Source organism: Vombatus ursinus, unplaced genomic scaffold (assembly GCF_900497805.2).
Source record: "Vombatus ursinus unplaced genomic scaffold, bare-nosed wombat genome assembly UNPS02014837.1, whole genome shotgun sequence".
Lineage (NCBI taxonomy): Eukaryota > Metazoa > Chordata > Mammalia > Diprotodontia > Vombatidae > Vombatus > Vombatus ursinus.
In genome coordinates, this window is record NW_020954615.1 from 1247010 (window position 1) to 1264909 (window position 17900).

Genomic DNA, 17900 nt, shown 5'->3' on the forward strand with positions numbered 1-17900 from the left:
GTGTGTGTGTGTGTGTGTGTGTGTGTGTGTGTGTGTGTGTGTGTGTGTGTAAGATTGTTACCAATCTTCTTTGGTAAGCAAGACATGATGTGTGAAGAGGTAGTACGGAGAAAGGATGTGTGGAATACTGATCACTACCCCTGGCCCCAATGTGACATCTGACCCTAACTGCAGGTTGATATCTTCAGGTTTAGCTCTGACCCTGGCTTCAGACTGACCTCTGACACCAGATAACCCTGATCACAGATCGCCTTCCCTTAGTATGTAGACAGCGCACATTGGCACAAAACATGGCTCGTAGTTGGGGGCCAAGGTGTCAAAGACCCCTGGGTTTGGAGCTGGGAAGACCTTCATTTGAATTCTACCCCAGACACTCGCTTCTGTGTCTCTGGGCAAATCACTTAACCACCTCCTCCGTAACCCACTTTCGTCATCCATAATAATACCTACCTTACAGGACTGTTGTGGGGATCAAATTAGATCATGTGCATTAAAGCACTGTAGAAAGGAGAGTGATTAGTGTGTGGAGTGGCAATGCGGTCTAATGGTTAGAGTTGGCTCAGGGCATGGGTTCAAGTCTAACATCTGATACATATTGACTATGACCTCTCAATGCTCCCAGGCAGCTCTCTAGTTCTTTGGATTGCAGAAGAGGTATTGGTAGAGAAAATGTCTTCACTGGGAGTTGTCTAGGTCAATGTGATCACAGGTCTAAGCTGGGGGAAAAAAAAGATATTCTTACATTGGGATGATGAGGTAGAAGAGTCAATGAAGACTATGAAGGGATCTGAGAACCAGGAAAGTGGGGAGTACAGTGGATAATAATAATAAAATAATAATTATTATAACTAGCATCTATATAATATTTTAAAGTTTACAAAATGCTTTCTAAATATTCTCGTTTTATCCCCATGAAAATCCTAGAAGATTAGGGACATTATTATCCCCATTTTATAGATGAGTAAACCGAGTCTGAAAGAGGTTAAATGACTTACTCAAGATCACAGAGCTAGTAAATTTCCCAGGCCAGAGCTGAAGGCAGGTCTTCCAGGCTCGAAGTCCAGTTACTCTGTCCACTTCACCACCTCCTCGGCCTAGAGGGCCAGACTTGGAGTCAGAAAGACCCGAGTTCAGATTCTGCTTCAGACACTTGCAGTATGACTCTCAGCAAGTCATTTCACCTTTATCAGCCTCAGTTTACTCATCTGTAAAGTGAAGACAACAACATCCAACTCACAGGGTTTTTGTGATGATCAAAGAAGATAACATATATAAAGCTGTTTGCAGACCTTAACGTGTTAGCTATCATTGGTATTATTGGTATGACTTTTCCTTCCCTGGCTGGGTTACAGTGAAAGAAACATGCTGTGAGCATTTGGGTAGAGCTTCAGGCCCTCCCCATCTAATGCCCATGAATATGGCATTTGTCTTTGTGTTTATTCTTTCCTGCTCTAAGTAAAGGGCAGTGGAGATGGCCATGACCTTGTGAGCTTTGAAAGGTCAGGAGAGTCAGCCACCAGAAAATCCAAGAACTAGACGTGGTCTACAGCAGGATTTGCCTGAAGCCAGATAGATGGTGAGGAACAAAGTCTCAAGTGACTGGCCTGGCCCCATCTAGCAGAAACAGACAGAGACTCATTTGACAGTGAACTTGGTGGGGCAAATTCTACGTCAAAACTTGGTTAGATCTGAGTCCACTCTCTCCAGTGACCAAGGCCACTTAGGAGGCTTCTATGGTGTCCAAGGCATGAGAAGATAATGGACTAGATAGAAGTAGGAGGATTCTCCATTTGGCACTTACATAATAAATGCTATGGAATCTTCCCAGGCTATAGGGTAAGTGGAATGGAAACTTACTGGGCTCTAAGAACAAAAACAAAATGCCTATCAACTAGGGAATGGCTAAACAAATTGTAGGGTGTGAATCTAGTGGAATAGTACTGTCCTGCAAGAAATGACAAATATGGTGAATACAGAGAAGTGTGGAAAGACTGACATGAACTGATGCAAAATGAAGTCAGTAGAGCCAAGGAAACGATGCACACAATGACGACAACAGTGCAGATGGAAAGAACAACAGTCACAAAAAATGAAAAGTGAATGCTAAATTACAAAGAACAAACACGGCCCAAAGAAGAGATATGAGAAGAGATGCCTTTGTGAAATGCTAAGTTCATAGGAGTGGAACATTGCCATCTATTTTCATACTTTTTCAATATATTATTTTTTTCTGATTTTTTTTTCTCGTCTTCCACTCTTTTCTTTAAAAATTACTCTTTGTGGTACAAAATAACTCTCTGGGAAGTAGAAAGATACTGGGGAAACTTGGGCAATGAAAAATCAAGATATCAATAAAATATACTTGAAAAAACTTATATAAGTCCTCAGTCTGGCTCTTTGTTATGCTGGTCTTAATCATCCTAGGACCTAACTCTATGAGGACAATGGTGATGGCAGCGGTGGTGGGGATGAAGATGGTGGTAGTAGTAATTATAATGATAAAAATGATTGTGACAATGGTGGTGAATGTCATGAAAATATGGTGGTAGAGAAGATGAGGATAGCGATAGAGACAATGATGTTGATATTGGCTGTGAAGATGATGGTGATAGAGGTAGTGGTGGTTATAGTGATGAGGGTGATGGTGGTAACAATTATAATGGTGGTAATGGTTGTAAAAATAATGACGATTGGGGTAGAGATGATGATTGCAATAGTAGAAATGATGGTAATGTGGATGATGGTGGTAGATAGGACAATGATGGTGGTGATGGAGGTGGTAAAGATGGTGGTGAAGATGATGATGACTGCAGTGAGGAGTATGATGGGAGTGGTAATGATGCTACTCTTATTGAGGTTGGAGATAGGGGTGGCAGTTGTGAGGGTGGTAGAGATGGTGGTGATGAGTGAAGGGAAGAGGAAAGAATGACATCCACTCACCTTGGGACTTACAGAGCAATTTCCTCTCAACATCTCTGTGAAATTGATGTCACAGGTATTTTTATACCCATTTGACAGATGAGGAAATGTCCATGATTTGCCAGGGTCATATAACTAGTAAGTGGTAGTAACTAGAACCCAGAGATCACCATTTCAATCCAACAATGCATATTTATTCTATGTGCCACATCCTGTAGGATGCCCTCAGGCTACAAAAACTAACAAAAGAACTCTTGCCTTCAAGGATTTTACATTCTCACCATAGGTTCTAGCTATAAAATAGATACTGAGTAAATACAAAGTCATTGTGGTGGGGCACAACACCTCACTGATGCCAGAGGAGATCAGGAAAGGTCTTCTGTACATGGCTGATCCCTGCTTTGAAGGAACCAGGGAGATTTGACAAGGTGGTGGGGAGCAGGGAGGGTGTTCCATGCATGAAAGAAAGCTGGGTAAAGAAAAGTAGAGACAGGAGATGGGATGTCATGTGAAGGTACCAGTAGAATAGACCTAGTCTCTTAATTGGTCTCCCAGCCTCCATTCTCTGTCCTCTCCAATCTACCCTCCACACAGACATCAGAATAACCCTCCTAAAACACGAATCTAAACATATCCCTCCCTTGTTCAGAAATCTTATTAACTGAAATTAAAAAATAACCCTTCACCTGAAATTTAAGTCTTTTCCATAATCTGACTTCTAGGATTATGTATTATTAATAATACAAACAATAAGTTGTACCCGATGCCCCCAGCTAAAAGTTATTCCTCCTTCCCTGAATCTCTCACTTCTCCCTGTTAAATCTTTCTTATGCCTTTACCACATTCTAATCCAATAATAATAACTCACATTTTAAAATTTTCAAAGTACTTTCCTTACAACAAGAGAAGTAATCTCATTCCTGTCTTAGAGGCACCCAGCTAGTAAGGATCAGAATGAAGCTTTGAACCCAGGTCTCTCCTAAGTCCAAGACTAATGCTCTGTCTGCTACTCCAGGCTGTACTAATGGGTAATATAAATGTATGTGTGGATCCTGGTATAGACATCTGTGTGTCTTATCCAAGCAGGACCTAATATATTTTAAAAATTACCTTTGGAGTCAAAAAGATTTGGGTCCAAGTTCTACCCCTGATGCATACTGGGTATATGACCCTGTGTAAATCACTTAACATGCCTGGGCTCTAGGAAATTCTCTAAGTTAGGGAGGTATTGCCTTGCATTAGTGGAAGGAGTTTCCTTATCTGGAAGTTTCCTCTATCACTGGAATCACAAGTCAGTCCACATGCCTCCTGATCCTCTCTCCCAGGGCAGGGATTGTGCTTCATTCCTTATTTTTGTATCACTCATGACTAGCACAGAGTTAGCGCTCACTAAATGAGTGTAGCTAGGAAGTGCAGTGAGCAGAGCTCTGGGTCTAAAGTCAGAAAGACTACTCATTTTCCCAAGTTCAAATCCACTTACTAGTTGTGTGACCCTGGGCAAGTCTATAAACCTTCTTTGCCTCAGTTTCCTCATCTGTAAAATGACCTGGAGAAGGAAATGGCAAACCACTCCAGTATCTTTGCCAAGAAAACCCCAAATGGAGTCATCTAGAGTGGGACACGACAAGAAATGTGTGCTGAAATAAACTGAAATGTCTACATTATGTTCAGAGCTCTATTCTAGGCCCTGGGAGAGCTATGAAGGCTAGATAAGACAGTGTTCCCACCCTCACTGAGCTCACCCTCTATAGGGGCACAAGGCACAAGCACAGGTCTCTGTAGCACACAGTATCACCTACTTTTCCTGCTTTATTGTTCAACACTCCCCTTCCTGCACCCTATGGGTGCCTCAGACCAACCTTTCTGTTCCTTGCACACAGTGCTCCACCTCCCATCTCCACACCTTTCTTCTGGCTGAACCAGATGCCTGGAGTGCCTTTCTTCACCTCTTCTCCTTCAACTCCTCTTCCTTCAAGACAGCACCTGACGAGGAAGATTTGGCCTCTACTTCAGGGGAAATTTCTGATCAATTAGAAACATCCCAAAACTGAATTCAAGAAGTGAGGGAGCCTTCTCTGGGATATACCAAGCTATTCCCTACCCCCTCAATTACTTTGTATTTAACCACCTTAAATTCTTATGTTTACTTTTTATAGTCTTATATTTGTGTGTTGTGTTTTCTAATAGATAAATATAAGTTCCCTGAGAGCAGATTGTTTCCCTTTTTTTGTCTTTGTTTTTCCAGTACCAAGATCAGCGGCACATAAAAAGAGCTTAATAAATGCTTGTTGACTGACTAAGACTTACGTGCATGAACAAGTTGGGGAAAGTACTCTGGGAGTTCCAAAGGGGGACATAACATTATTGACTAGGAAAATGAGGAAGGAACCAACTCTTGGCATCCTAGATCTAGAACTGGAGGGCTTCTCAGAAGCAATCTGGTCCGACTGCCTCATTTTACAGAGGAAGAAGCTTCTGGGAAGTGACTTGTTCAAGATCATTCGGCAGGATTTGAACCCAGGTTCTCTGACTCCAGGGTCAATGTTCTTTCCACTTTACCATCCTGCTAAGCTGGGACTTAAAGGACAGGTAGGAATGCAATATGAGGAGAGGAGATGACCCATAGGTAATAGCAAGGGTCAAAGCATGAGGGGAATGTCCAAGGGCTGGTGAACAGCCCTATGTGACTGGAGCATAGTCTATGTGAATGGGGTGGAGGAGAAGGAGGAGGAGACAAAACTGGAAAAGTAAGATGGCATCAGACCCAGAAGGTCCTTGATTGCCAGGCTTGGGAACTTAAATGTCATCATCACGGAAGCTCAGTGTGACCAGCTGATTCAGCAGGGGCACCAAGAATGCATGGAGACAGGGAGAACTGTAAGGAGGCCACAGCATCCCAAAGATCTGGGGTTCCAACCTTGGCCCTGCCATAATACAGTACCCAAATGACCTTGACCAGGTTACTGACCCTCTGTTTCCCCATTTGTAAAATGAGGCAGCTAGACTAGATGACTTCTGAGATCCCTTCTACCTTCAAATCTGTGGTCAGCAGCCCAGAATCTGCAGCCAGTATCCAGGGGAACAGTCCTTTTCAGTCTTGTCTGACTCTTCATGGCCCCATTTGGGGTTATATACATGCATACATACACATATATGTGTGTGTGTGTGTGTGTGTGTGTATAAAAATAATTTTCCCCAATTACATGTTAAAATAATTTTAACACTTTTCAAGTGTTTTGAGTTCCAAATTCTATCCCTCCTTCCCTTCTTATCCTCCTCCCCACCCCTAGACAGTAAGCAATCAGATATAGGTTATAACATGCATAATCATGTAAAATATTTCCATATTAATCATTTTGTATAAGAAGTCTCAAATAAAAGAAAAAGAATGAAAGAAAGTGAAAAATCTCAGGCTTCTGTCCATATTCAAACAATATCAGTTCTTTCTCTGGAGGCACATAGCATGCTTCATCATTAGTCCTTTGGGATTGTCTTGGATCATTGTATTGCTGAGAATAGCTAAGTCATTCATAGTTCTTCATTGTACAATGTTGCTGTTACTGTGTACAACATTCTCCTGGTTCTTCTCCTTTCACTTTGCATTAGTTCATGTAGGTCTTTCCAGGTTTTTCTAAAATTATCTTGCTTGTCATTTCTTATAGCACATTAATATTTTACCACACATTTGGGGTTTTCTTGGCAAAGGTACTGGAATGGTTTGCCCCTTCCTTCTCCAGCTCATTTTACAAATGAGGACACTGAGGCAAACAGGGTTAAGTGGCTTACTCATTGTCAGCTAGTAGGTGTTTTAAGCCAGATTTGAATGCAAAAATATGAGTCTTCCTAACTCCAGGCCCAGGGTTTTATCCACTGGGCCACCTAGCTGCCCCTCACCAGTGGAACAACCCCTGTGATGAAGGGGCCTTCCATTCTCCTCCCCCATCAACGGCTGACCAACTGTCACCAACAGAGCAGACAAACCATCCTAGCTGAAATAGAAAGATACCTTAAGAGGGATTTAGGAGACAGATGGGGGAAACAAGTCAAACCACCTTGACCCATCTCCCCTCAGACCCAGGTGGAGACGGGCCAAGACTCTGAGCCCCAAAACGCCATAAACAGCATTGTTCCCCAAACCACTGGCTGTGCTCGTTCCCCAAAAGCTATCACCTAGGACAGCAACCCTCTGGGAAAAGGGACCATCATCCCATCCCAGCCTACACCAACCACTGCCCATCGGCTACCAACAGGCAAAAAAGCCTAAGAGCCCTGGGGACCACAACATTCCCAAGACTGGCCCCCACAGCCAATGTCCAGGGAACTAAGCATTGTGGAAGGGCATCAGCCCCCTTCTTCTTGGAAGCCATAGCTACTGTGGACATGGAAGAGAAAGGTTTTGCCTCTAAAATCTTTATTCTTGACACTGTCAAACCAGAAACCAATATGGTCTTATCAGTGGAAATGAAAAGAAAAAGATGCACCACCATTTACTTTGCTGCTGCGCCCTAAGGACCACTGGGCCCTCCCTTTTGACCTGTAGCTAAAATTTATGTTGTTTTCCAGGTAGCAGCATAGAGCACAGAGTGCTAGAGCTGCAGTCAAGAAGACCTGAGTTCAAATCCAGCCTCAGACACTTAAGTAGCTACGTGACCCTGGGTAAGCCACTTAACCTCTGTTTGCCTCAATTTCCTCATCTGTAAAATGGGGATAATAATAGCACTTGAGAGCAATGTGACCCTGAGCAAGTCTTAACCCTCTGTCTGTCTTAGTTTCTTCAACAATAATCACACCACCTACCTCCCAGTATTCTTGTGTCTCAAATGAGATATTTGTGTAGTGCTTAGCCCAATGCCTGGCACATAGTACGTGCTAAGTAAATGTTTATTCCTTCCTTCCTGTGCTCCACACACTAGTAAGTGTTCATTGAATTGAAATGAATGCAATTGCCCAATCCTTCCATTCTGCCACGATGTTTTCTTTTGTTTTTCATTTCTATTCTATCATTCACCAAGTTAACTATTGCTCCCATTTTTATGTCACCAGCAAATTTGTTAAACATGCCACTTATGCCTTTAGCCAAGACCTCAACGAAAGTGTGAAACTGCACATAGTCAAGGCAAGATCCCTGGGGTACATCTCTAGAGACCTCCCTCTCGGTTCAGTGGACTGGATTTAGAGCTGGAAGGGACCTTAGAAAGCATCTACCAATCTATTTCAGGGTGTCTTACATTCATGTCATAGACCCATTCACAGACCCTTATGGAACTCTTCACTGAATGTATAAAACAAAATACATTAGAGTACAAAGGAAACCAGTTGTATTGAAATCAAGATGTACCTCTTTTCCCCATCCAGGTTCATGGACCTCCAGAGATCTATCCTGTCTGTGGACCCCCAATTCAGAACCTTGTTCTAGCCCAACCCTCTCATTTTACAGATGGGACCATTAATTACCACTCTGGGAGTCAAGTCATTTAATCCACCTAACTGTATTTCATCATCCAGCTCACATCTCTCCATCTTGCCCCCAAGAGTAGCATGGGTGTCTTGGTCAAAGGCCTTGCTAAAACCAAGTGTCTTTAAGCTCTGGCATGAAATAGGAGGGAACTGAGGGGACACAAGAAGAAGGATTTCTGCTCCCATCCCCAGGAGAAAGGTTTATAGATTGAAAGCTGAAAGCTAGTCAGTCAATAAAAGTTGATTAAACACCTATGTGCCAGGCACTGTGCCAAGCACTAAGGAGACAAAGAAAGGCAAAAACTGATACCCATCCTCAGGAAGCTCACATTGCAACCAGTGAGAAAACATGTAAATAACTAGGTTTATGTAAGATAGAGAGCAGATGAGGGGAATCAGAAAGGGGAAAGTCTTCACAGTTGAGAGGGACCTTAGATAGGATCTCATCCCATCCCTTCATTTTTCAGATGAGGAAATCAACGAGGGTGAATGATTTGCTTAGGGTCGTAGGATCATAGAATTAGAATTGGAAGGTCAATCAGTCAATCAGCGTTTATTAAGCACTTACTGTGTGCTCAGCCCTGCGGATACAAAGTGATGGACCTTAAAAATTCATCTATTCCCCTGCCATCATTTTACGGTAAGGTCTTAACTGGCAAAGCAGAGATTTGGACAGAGGTCCCTTGACTCCTAATCCAGACTTGTTTCCAATACCCCATAATGCCTCCTCATCCCCCTTTTGCAATCCGGGGATAGTAGCTACTCAGAAATAACAGTTGGGTAAGCATGCAGCTGGGACCAACGGGCGAAGGCGTCTCTGGTGGGAGGAGCCCCCGTTCTCCAGTGGAAAAAGCCATTTATGACCTCACAGGATGAAAGGCGCCCGGTCCTGCTGAGCTGTTATTATAACAATTATCAGGACCTATCAACCCCGGGAAATGTTCCCTTTCAAGTTACTGGTGCCCACCCCCTCCACACACAAACATACATACACACCCTGGATCCAAGGACTCACGCTCATTACTAGGTGCCCAGGGGCAACTTATTAATACTTTCTTTCCTACGTGGATAGAAGAGATCCTGTTTAAAGAGCTCCAGCTTTGAAAGTGGGCTCGTTAAAGCCTCTGCCTAGTTTTGCGGCATTGTGTGTGCATATTTATAATTGGTACATCTAAAAACAATCATCCTCCCCAGCCCGCCCTGGCTATTCCGATGTGCCAACGCGCCAACATTGGGGTGGTGTGGACAGACTTTGATCCTACAGAGCCTGGCTGCTACTCTCAAGGAGGTGGAGGAGGGAAGTGTTCCCCCAACATTTTATAGGGTGACTCAGCCCACCCATCCCCACCCCAGCCTAGAAAAGCCCTGCACCCTTGAACTAGGTACTCTGGGGTAGGCCCACATGTGGCCTGGCTTCCTTCCAGGATAGCACAGGGCCTGACGTATGTATAGTATGCACTTAATAAATGCTTACGATTGAGGGGTTACAACCCAACCCTTCACCAGGGGCCCATGGGACCAGATGGGATCCAGTCCTATGGACCTTTTCCTCTGAAAGAGAAAGGATCAATGCAATTCAACTCAACAATCTAGTCAATCAACAAACTTTTATTAAGAACTTACTTTGCACCAGGCACTGGGTAGTCAAAGAAAGGCAAAAAAACTATGTAATGTAAGGTCTATATAGTGAAAATGGAGTGTAACAAGTTCTTATTAAATTCCTGCTCTACAGAAGACACAGGAAAATACAGATTTAACTCCAGAAAGTCCTCAGAGGTCTTCTAATCCAATCCCTTCATTTGACAGATGGAAAAACTGAGGCCCAGGGTGATTAAAAGACTGCCTGAGGTTATACACGTAGTAAGTGCCCAAGGCAGAATTTGAACCCTGGTCTTCTGATTCCACAGTCAGCCTTCTTTCCATGGTACCAAGCTGCTGTCCCTACAAAGACAAAAGTGAAACTCTTTCTGCCCTCAGGAAACTTACATCCTTCTGGAGGGAAACAACACACATAGAGACAAGTAAAAACAAAATGGACTCAAAATCAGCATCAAGCATCACATTGGGAAGTGGGGGGAACATCAGGGTGGGCCTCCTGGAGGAGGCAGCCCTGGAGCTGAGCCTTAAGGGGGTTGTACTTCCAAGATCAACTCCAACAATCATGTTCTGCTTGGCCCCCGGCCTGGGGACAGACTCAAGAGACTGTGGGATGGAAGAGAGTCCCTCTAGGCTGTGAGGAGGTGTGATTGCAAAATCACCAGTTCCTCAATCGCCTCCATTCCCATGACCTGCTCCTCCACTGCGTCTCAGCCACTCACATTGCCGGGCAGACCCTTCTTCTTTCCATCACCCACAAGCATTCCACTTCCTCGTTCATGAACTCAGAAATCCTTTTATCTGATCATAATATTGGATCATTTCTTCTTTCACTGTGCCTTCTGACCACGCCCCCCCCACCCCCCGCCCTGCCCTGCTCTTTGTCCTGACAGTGACCTTTAGTCTCTCCACCCCTCTGTTCTTGCCCTGGCCATCACCCCTGCAATGATTTCAAATCTCTTGTTCCTCTTCAAGCCTCCCACAGCATCTCTTCCCCTGACTTTCTCATCTGAGGATCTTGCCTCATAATCTCCCCCTAAAAGCAGGATGATTCACTAAGAACTACCCCTTTTCTCTCTCCTTTTCTTGTATCACTCAGTTGTTTCCTCCCACTATCTCCTCCTTCTCTCCTGAAGGGGCTCTTCTCTTTGCTAAGGTTAACCCCGATATATGCATCCTTGATCTCATCTCCTCCTTGTTTCTCCAACAGACTGTCCCCACTATCATCCCCACTCCCTCACTTACCTTTCCCTGTCTCCTGGCTCCTTCCCTCATGCCTTCAAATATGTCCATGCCTCTGCCATCCTTGAAAAAACCAAACCCTTTTCTTGATCCATCCATGGGCGTCGCCCAATCGAAGTGAGAACTTGGAAACACCTTAGATTAAAAAGGCCAAGGTCTCCCATTGCATTCCAGGCCAGCTCCAGTCATCCTGATCTATATCTTGCCACTGGATCCAGATAGCTCAGGAGGACGGAGTGAGGCTGGTGACTTTGCACAGCCCTGCCTCACTTAAATCCAATTCACTTGCCGGTCACAGCATCATCTTCCTGATATCATGGTCCTCTTCGAGAATGAAGGACACACAATCCTGGTATCATCCTACACCTCTCCTCCTTTTAGTGTCCAGTCTCCTTGAGAAAGCTGCCTACAATCTCTGCCTACACTGTCTTTCCTCTCATTCTTCTGTTAGTCAGCACAAACATTTATTAGCTCCCTATTATGCCAAGCTCTGTGCTAAGCTCTTAATTCAGAAATCTGGCCTCTGACTACATCATTCAGCTAAAACTAAAAGTTACCAATTATTTCTTGATTGTCAAATCCAATGGTCTTTTCTCAACCTCCATCTTCGCAACCTTTCTGCAGACTTTGACACTCTCCTCTCCTCTTGGATACTTTTTCATCTCTAGGCTTTCCTGACACTACTCCCTCCTGGCTCCCCTCCTTCCTATCTAACTGCTCCTTTGCTTGACCTCATTATCCAGCTCCCATCCATGATGGGGGTCTGTCCTGGGTCCTCTTCTCTTTTCCTCTATTACTCCACTTGGTGATGTCATCAGCTCCCATGGGCTTACTTATGCTCTCTAGGAACCTGATTCCCAGACCTAGACATCCTGAACTACTACCCCACGTCACCAACTGCCACTTGGACATCTCAACATGGATGTTCCGGAGGCACCTCAAACTCAACATGTGGAAAACAACTCATTCACTTTTTCCCCAACCCCCCTATTCATGTGGGGGTAGCACTGTCCTCCCTGTTTCAGGCTCACAAACGTAACTCATCTCTCTCTCTCTCTCTCTCTCACCTTACATATCCAATGCATTGCCAATCTTCTACCTTCACACCATCTCTCTTGTGAATCCTCTTCTCTCCACTCATATAAGGACAACCCTCGCTCAAGGCCCCATCCCTTCTCTCGTGGACAACTGTAATAGCCTTACAACTCTTTTCCCTTCCTTAAATCTCTCTTCCACTCCAATCCACCCTCTAACCAGCCGCCAAAGTGATTTTTCTAAGCATAGGTCTGACCCTTGTTTAAGGGGCTCCAGTGATTCCTTACCGCCTCCAGTATCAGATATAAACTCTTCCTATCTCTTTGACCTTCTTACAATTTACTCCCCTTTGCACATTATATGATCCAACTGTTCTGACCTACTTGAAGTTCTTGGAAAACTCCATTTCCCACCTCTGCATCTTTGCACTGGCTATCCTTTGTGACTTGCAGGCTCCCCTTCTTTACCTCTGCCCCTTGATTTCTCTGGCTTACTTCAAGTCTCAGCTTAAATCCCATCTTATGCAAGAGGTCTTTCCCTTTTGGGCTCTGCTCTTAACTTTCTGGACCTGGCCACCTTGCTGAGTTGTGTTTGCCTCTTCACCTTGGACCATTGCTTCATCACGCCAGTCCGCTTCTCCCAATGCTGATTTCCTCCTGGAGCCTCCATTTTGGGATGGGGTCCAGGCCAACCAACCTTCATGCCCCTCCTGACCCTACCCTGGATTTTCCAGACTTTGCCTCTGCATCTCTCTCTTTTGGGTGCTATCTTCCCCCCTTAGAATGGAAACTCCTTGGAGTCAGGAGCTGTCTTTTTGCTTGTATTTGTGTCCTCGGTGCTTAATTCCGTGCCTAGAATATAGTAGATGACTAATCAATATTTGTTGTTTTACTTGGTTCTCCCCTCCCCACCCCAACTGTTAGTACTTTCTCTCCCTTCGCAGATTGTCTTCCATCTACTCTGTATATAACTTGTGTGTACCTACTAATTTCCATGTTGTCTCCCTCTTTAGAATGTATACTCCTTGAGGGCGAGAGACATGTTTTTGTCTTTTTTTTAAGCATCCCTAAGATTGAGCAAAGTGCCTGGCACATTGTAAGCATATGTTGTTGCTGTTCAGTCATGTCTGGCTCTTCATGACCCATTTGGGGTTTTCTTGGCAAAGATACAGGTTGTGGTTGGCCATTTCCTTCTCTGGTTCATTTTATAGAAGAGGAAACTGAGGCAAATGGAGTGAAGTGATTTGCCCAGAGTCACACAGCTAGTAAGCGTCTGCTGCCAGATTTGAACTCAGGAAGATGAGTCTTCCTGACTCCAGGCCCTGTGCTCTATCCACTGCAGCACCACCCAAGTGCCTCTCAGTAACCACATAATAAATGCTTGTTTCCTGAATGAATGAATGACTAATGAGGCTGCTTAACAAAAGCAGAATCATGAAGCTGAAAGAGACCTTAGAGTTCATCTGGTTTGATCTCCCCATTTTACAAAAAGGAAAACTGAGGTCCAGAGAGGAGAAGTAAGTTGGAGACAGAGGTGGGAGTAGAATCCAGGTCTCCTGGCTTCCCATACTCCATCCCACTACAGAATTTGCATAGCTAAGGGGTTGGTAGAGACCTCAAAGGCCACAACCCCTCATTTCCCAAGTGCCTGGACATAAAGGGAGGCAAAGTAGGGACTTCCCTGCCCAAGGTCCCATGGAGAGGCCATGGCAGAGGTCCAAGTCAAACTCAGATCCTCTAAGTCCAAATTCACTTCTTCCACCAGACCACCCAGCCACCCTGCTGGGTCAGACCTTCAAAGCAGGCCCCTTGAGAGGCTAACCACTAATTCCAACAATGAAACCAAGACTCAAAACCTTTTGAGCTTTTCTCATTCCCATCGGATACAATATGGGAGCTCCCCAAGATCCCCAGTTGCAGTCCTTTCTGGTGACCCCGAAGAGACTGTCTTCAATGTCAGCATTCAGTCCACGTACCACCAGCGGTCTCCAAGGTCACAGTCAGTAAATGGCAGAGCAAGAATTTGAGCTCCAGGTCCCCTGATTCCAAACAAGGCCTCTTTCTCCCATACTGTGTTGTTTCCCAAGAATATTAAGAGGGTCTCGTGACTCCATCCAGGGGTCAGGAAACAATTCAACTTTACAAGCTAGTAAGGGATCATAGACATCAAACTGGAAGAGGCCTTAGAAACCTTCTGGTTGAATCCTCTCATTTTACAAGTGAGGAAACTGAGGTCTAGAGAGATTAAGTGACTTGCCCAAAGTCACACATGTAATGACAAGCAGGATTTGAAACCCAGAGCTTTGACTAAAAGACCAGAAATCTTTCGACAGCACCCAGAGCTTAGTACAGTGCCTGGTACATTGTAGGCACATAATAAATGTTTATTGACCTGACTTGTCTTTACCCTGACACCTCTGAGTCAAGGACAAAATCAGGGTTTCCTAAACTGGTTCCCAAGAGTCGATAGAATTCCTCAGGAAGCTGACTACTTTGAGGTGGGCATGGCTGGATCTGAATGGATAGATGGATGGAGAGGTGAATGAATGGATGGATAGATGAATGAAGGAATGAATAAGTTTTTATTAAGAATTTACTATGCTCCTTGAGGGGCAGCTAGGTAACGCAGTGGGTAGAGTGCCAGGCCTGGAGTCAGGAAGACTATCTTCCTCAGTTCATATCCAATCTTAGACACTTACTAGCTGTGTGACCCTGGGCAAGTCACTTCACCCTGTTTGCCTCAGTCTTTTCATCTGTCAAATGAGCTGGAGGAAGAAATGGCAACCGCTCCAGTATCTTTGCCAAGAAAACCTCAAATGGGGTCACAAAGAGTTGGGCGTGACTGAAATGACTGAACAACAACAACAATGCTCCTGGAACATTGTCTTGAACACCAAATTCTGTAGCATCTCTGTCTTGACCTTCTTCCCCACTGGAAGGAGTTTGTGTCTTCCTCAAGAGAGCTGGCCTGAATGGGTGTTTGTCGTTGGCAATGTCTGACCAGGAGGATGAGGATGGGCAGGATAAACTCCAGGCTCTCCCAATCAAGTGAGGTGAACGGAGCTAGTCAGGGTGATATAATAATAACTCAGTCTAGTGAAAGAAAAGAGCAGAGAATCAAGAAAGAGGAGACAGTGTTCAAATCCTGGGTCTGCCCCTGATTGACTCCATCCCCAGAGGCAAATTACTTCCTCCACTCTTGACCTCAATTTCCTCTTCTCCTAAATGGAAGCAAGGTCTCTGGAGGCCAGGCTTGGGTCCTACCCTCAGAACTCTGTTTCTGCCCTAGACTTTCTCGAAACCCATTAAAATCCCATTACTTACTATGGACACAAGTAATAGAAACCGTCTGAACCCAGTAAGGTTCTGAGCAGGAAAGAGCAATTAGAAAATGCATGAACCAGGGTCCTATTTACAAGATACCATGAAGGATGATCATTAGTTAGCTTAAAGCAGGCATACATGAGACCCTACGTTGTAATCCTTCAGTTTATCAAGGGTTTTATGAATTAGTCCCTAGCCCTATGGAGGAGAAAAGAGAAGTCCTAGTCGTTGCCTTTGGGGAGCATGCAATCTAACTAGGAAAGTGTGACATATAGACATGAAAAAAGAATGAGCTAACAAGTAGGGGAGCAAATGCTAAAAGGTGAATTTGGGCTCCAGATGCTCAGTGTGGTAAGGAGCCAGGAGCAGAGGAGAACACTGTGGCCTGGAGTGATCAGAGAAGACTTTCTGAAAGATGGAGCTGGGACTCAAGCTCAACCCAGCTCGGAACCACAAGATATTTGAAATTCAAACACCCTTAGGTAAATTCAAATGCATCGTCACTTGCTCAAGAGCACTCAGGGCTTTAATGAAAGCAGAGCTGGACGTAAATAAATACATGATTAAGCTTAACAATAAAAATGTAAACAAGTGATCCATTAAGGAATTCCTTCAATGTTCTTGTGGGCTGGAGAAGTTAGTCAATACTTCATATCTTATCTCTCCCTTTGGATCTGAAACTGGCCCAGTGCCCAATTAGACTTTATCTTTTTTCTCTTCATTATAGGATAGATCTGGACTAGGGGGAGAAGCAGAGGTTGAGAGGGAGGAAGAGAGAGAAAAGGGAGAGAAGGAGGTCTGTTGGACTGGGCAGGGGAGTCAAGGGAATTTGGAGGCAACAGCACCTGAGTTCAAATTCTATCAAAGAAACTCCAGCTCTTGGCTTCCTTGAGTGCCGGCTGAAATCCCATCCAGGAAGCCTTTCCTAAACCCACCTATTCTTACTGCCTCCCTTCTATTGATTATCTCCAATTTCTCTTGTCTATATCTTGTTTGGCCATAGTTTTTAGCATTTTGCCTCTCCCATTAGGCTATAAGCTACTTGAGAGAAAGCACAATCTTCCTGCTTTTCTCTGTATCACCAATATTGAACACAATGCCTGGAATGTAATAGGTGCTTAATAAATGCTTATTAACTGGCCAACTGACCAGCATTGGTGAGGGGAATTCTCTGGCCACCAGCTCTCTATAACAATGAAGTCCCCTGGTCTACCCCCTTAAAGAAGGAGGAAGAGGGACAGCTACTGAAAGGTATTGGTGAATGCATCTTCTCTCACAGAGAGACAGAGAAGAAATGTTCCAAGACTGAGGTTGAAGGGTCATGGATTGTGGTGAGGAGGCAGGAGTGGCCTGGGTTTGGAAGATGAAACATGTCTGTAATGCAGTAATGAAGGAAAGCCAAGGGTCCTGTTCTTATCTACAGGCACATGGCTTGGTACAAGATAGCCTGAAAGGAACGTGGACTTTTTGAACACTGTGTCTGGGAGGGCAGCTAAGGCTGCCCCATTAAGAAAAGAAACCTGGGCTAAAGCAAACATGAACTACGGTCTTCAGTGCTAAGGATCACATTTTAAAGAAGACTTAGACAAACTGGAGATGTCCAGAGAAGATGGACCAGAATAGTGAAGGGTTCAAGATTATGGTGGAAAGAACTAGGGATCTTTAATCTGAAGAGAAGCCTGAAAGGATGGGGAACTGGAAAATGGTGGAAGGGGATGGCTAGACGATGTGTGGGGGTGGCTGTTTTCAAGTTTTTAAAGAGCTGTCTTATGGAAGATGTTTGGACTGGCTCTGCTTGCCCCCTCCCCCAGGCAGAGCAAGGAACAATGGATAGAAGGCATAAATAAGCAGACTTTGTGGAAGTAAAGCTCCCAAATCATTAGGTTGCTGAGTAGTGAAGTGGATAGAGTACTGCATTGTCAAGATGATCTGAGTTCAAATCTTGCCTCAGACACTTACTAACATAACCCTGGTTTGACTGTGCAACTTTTCTCAGCCTCAGTTTCCTCTTCTGTAAAAAGGAGGAAAGAACAGTACCTTCCTTGCAGGATAGTTGTGAGGGTCAATGAGATAACATAAAGAAAGTGCTTCACAAAGCTTGAACTGCTACATCAATTCTAGCTTTTTATCATCATCATCATCATCATCATCATCATCATAATCCACCAAGGATATACAGGAGTGGAGTGGGCAGCCCTTTGGGGATGGTCTTCAATGTAGCCAATCTTTGGTTGGGACTGTTGCAGAGGGGGACTTCTGTTCCGGATCCAGGCTAATCAGGATGGCCGCTGAAGCCCCTCCCTGCTCTGAGCATCTTCAATCTGTCAT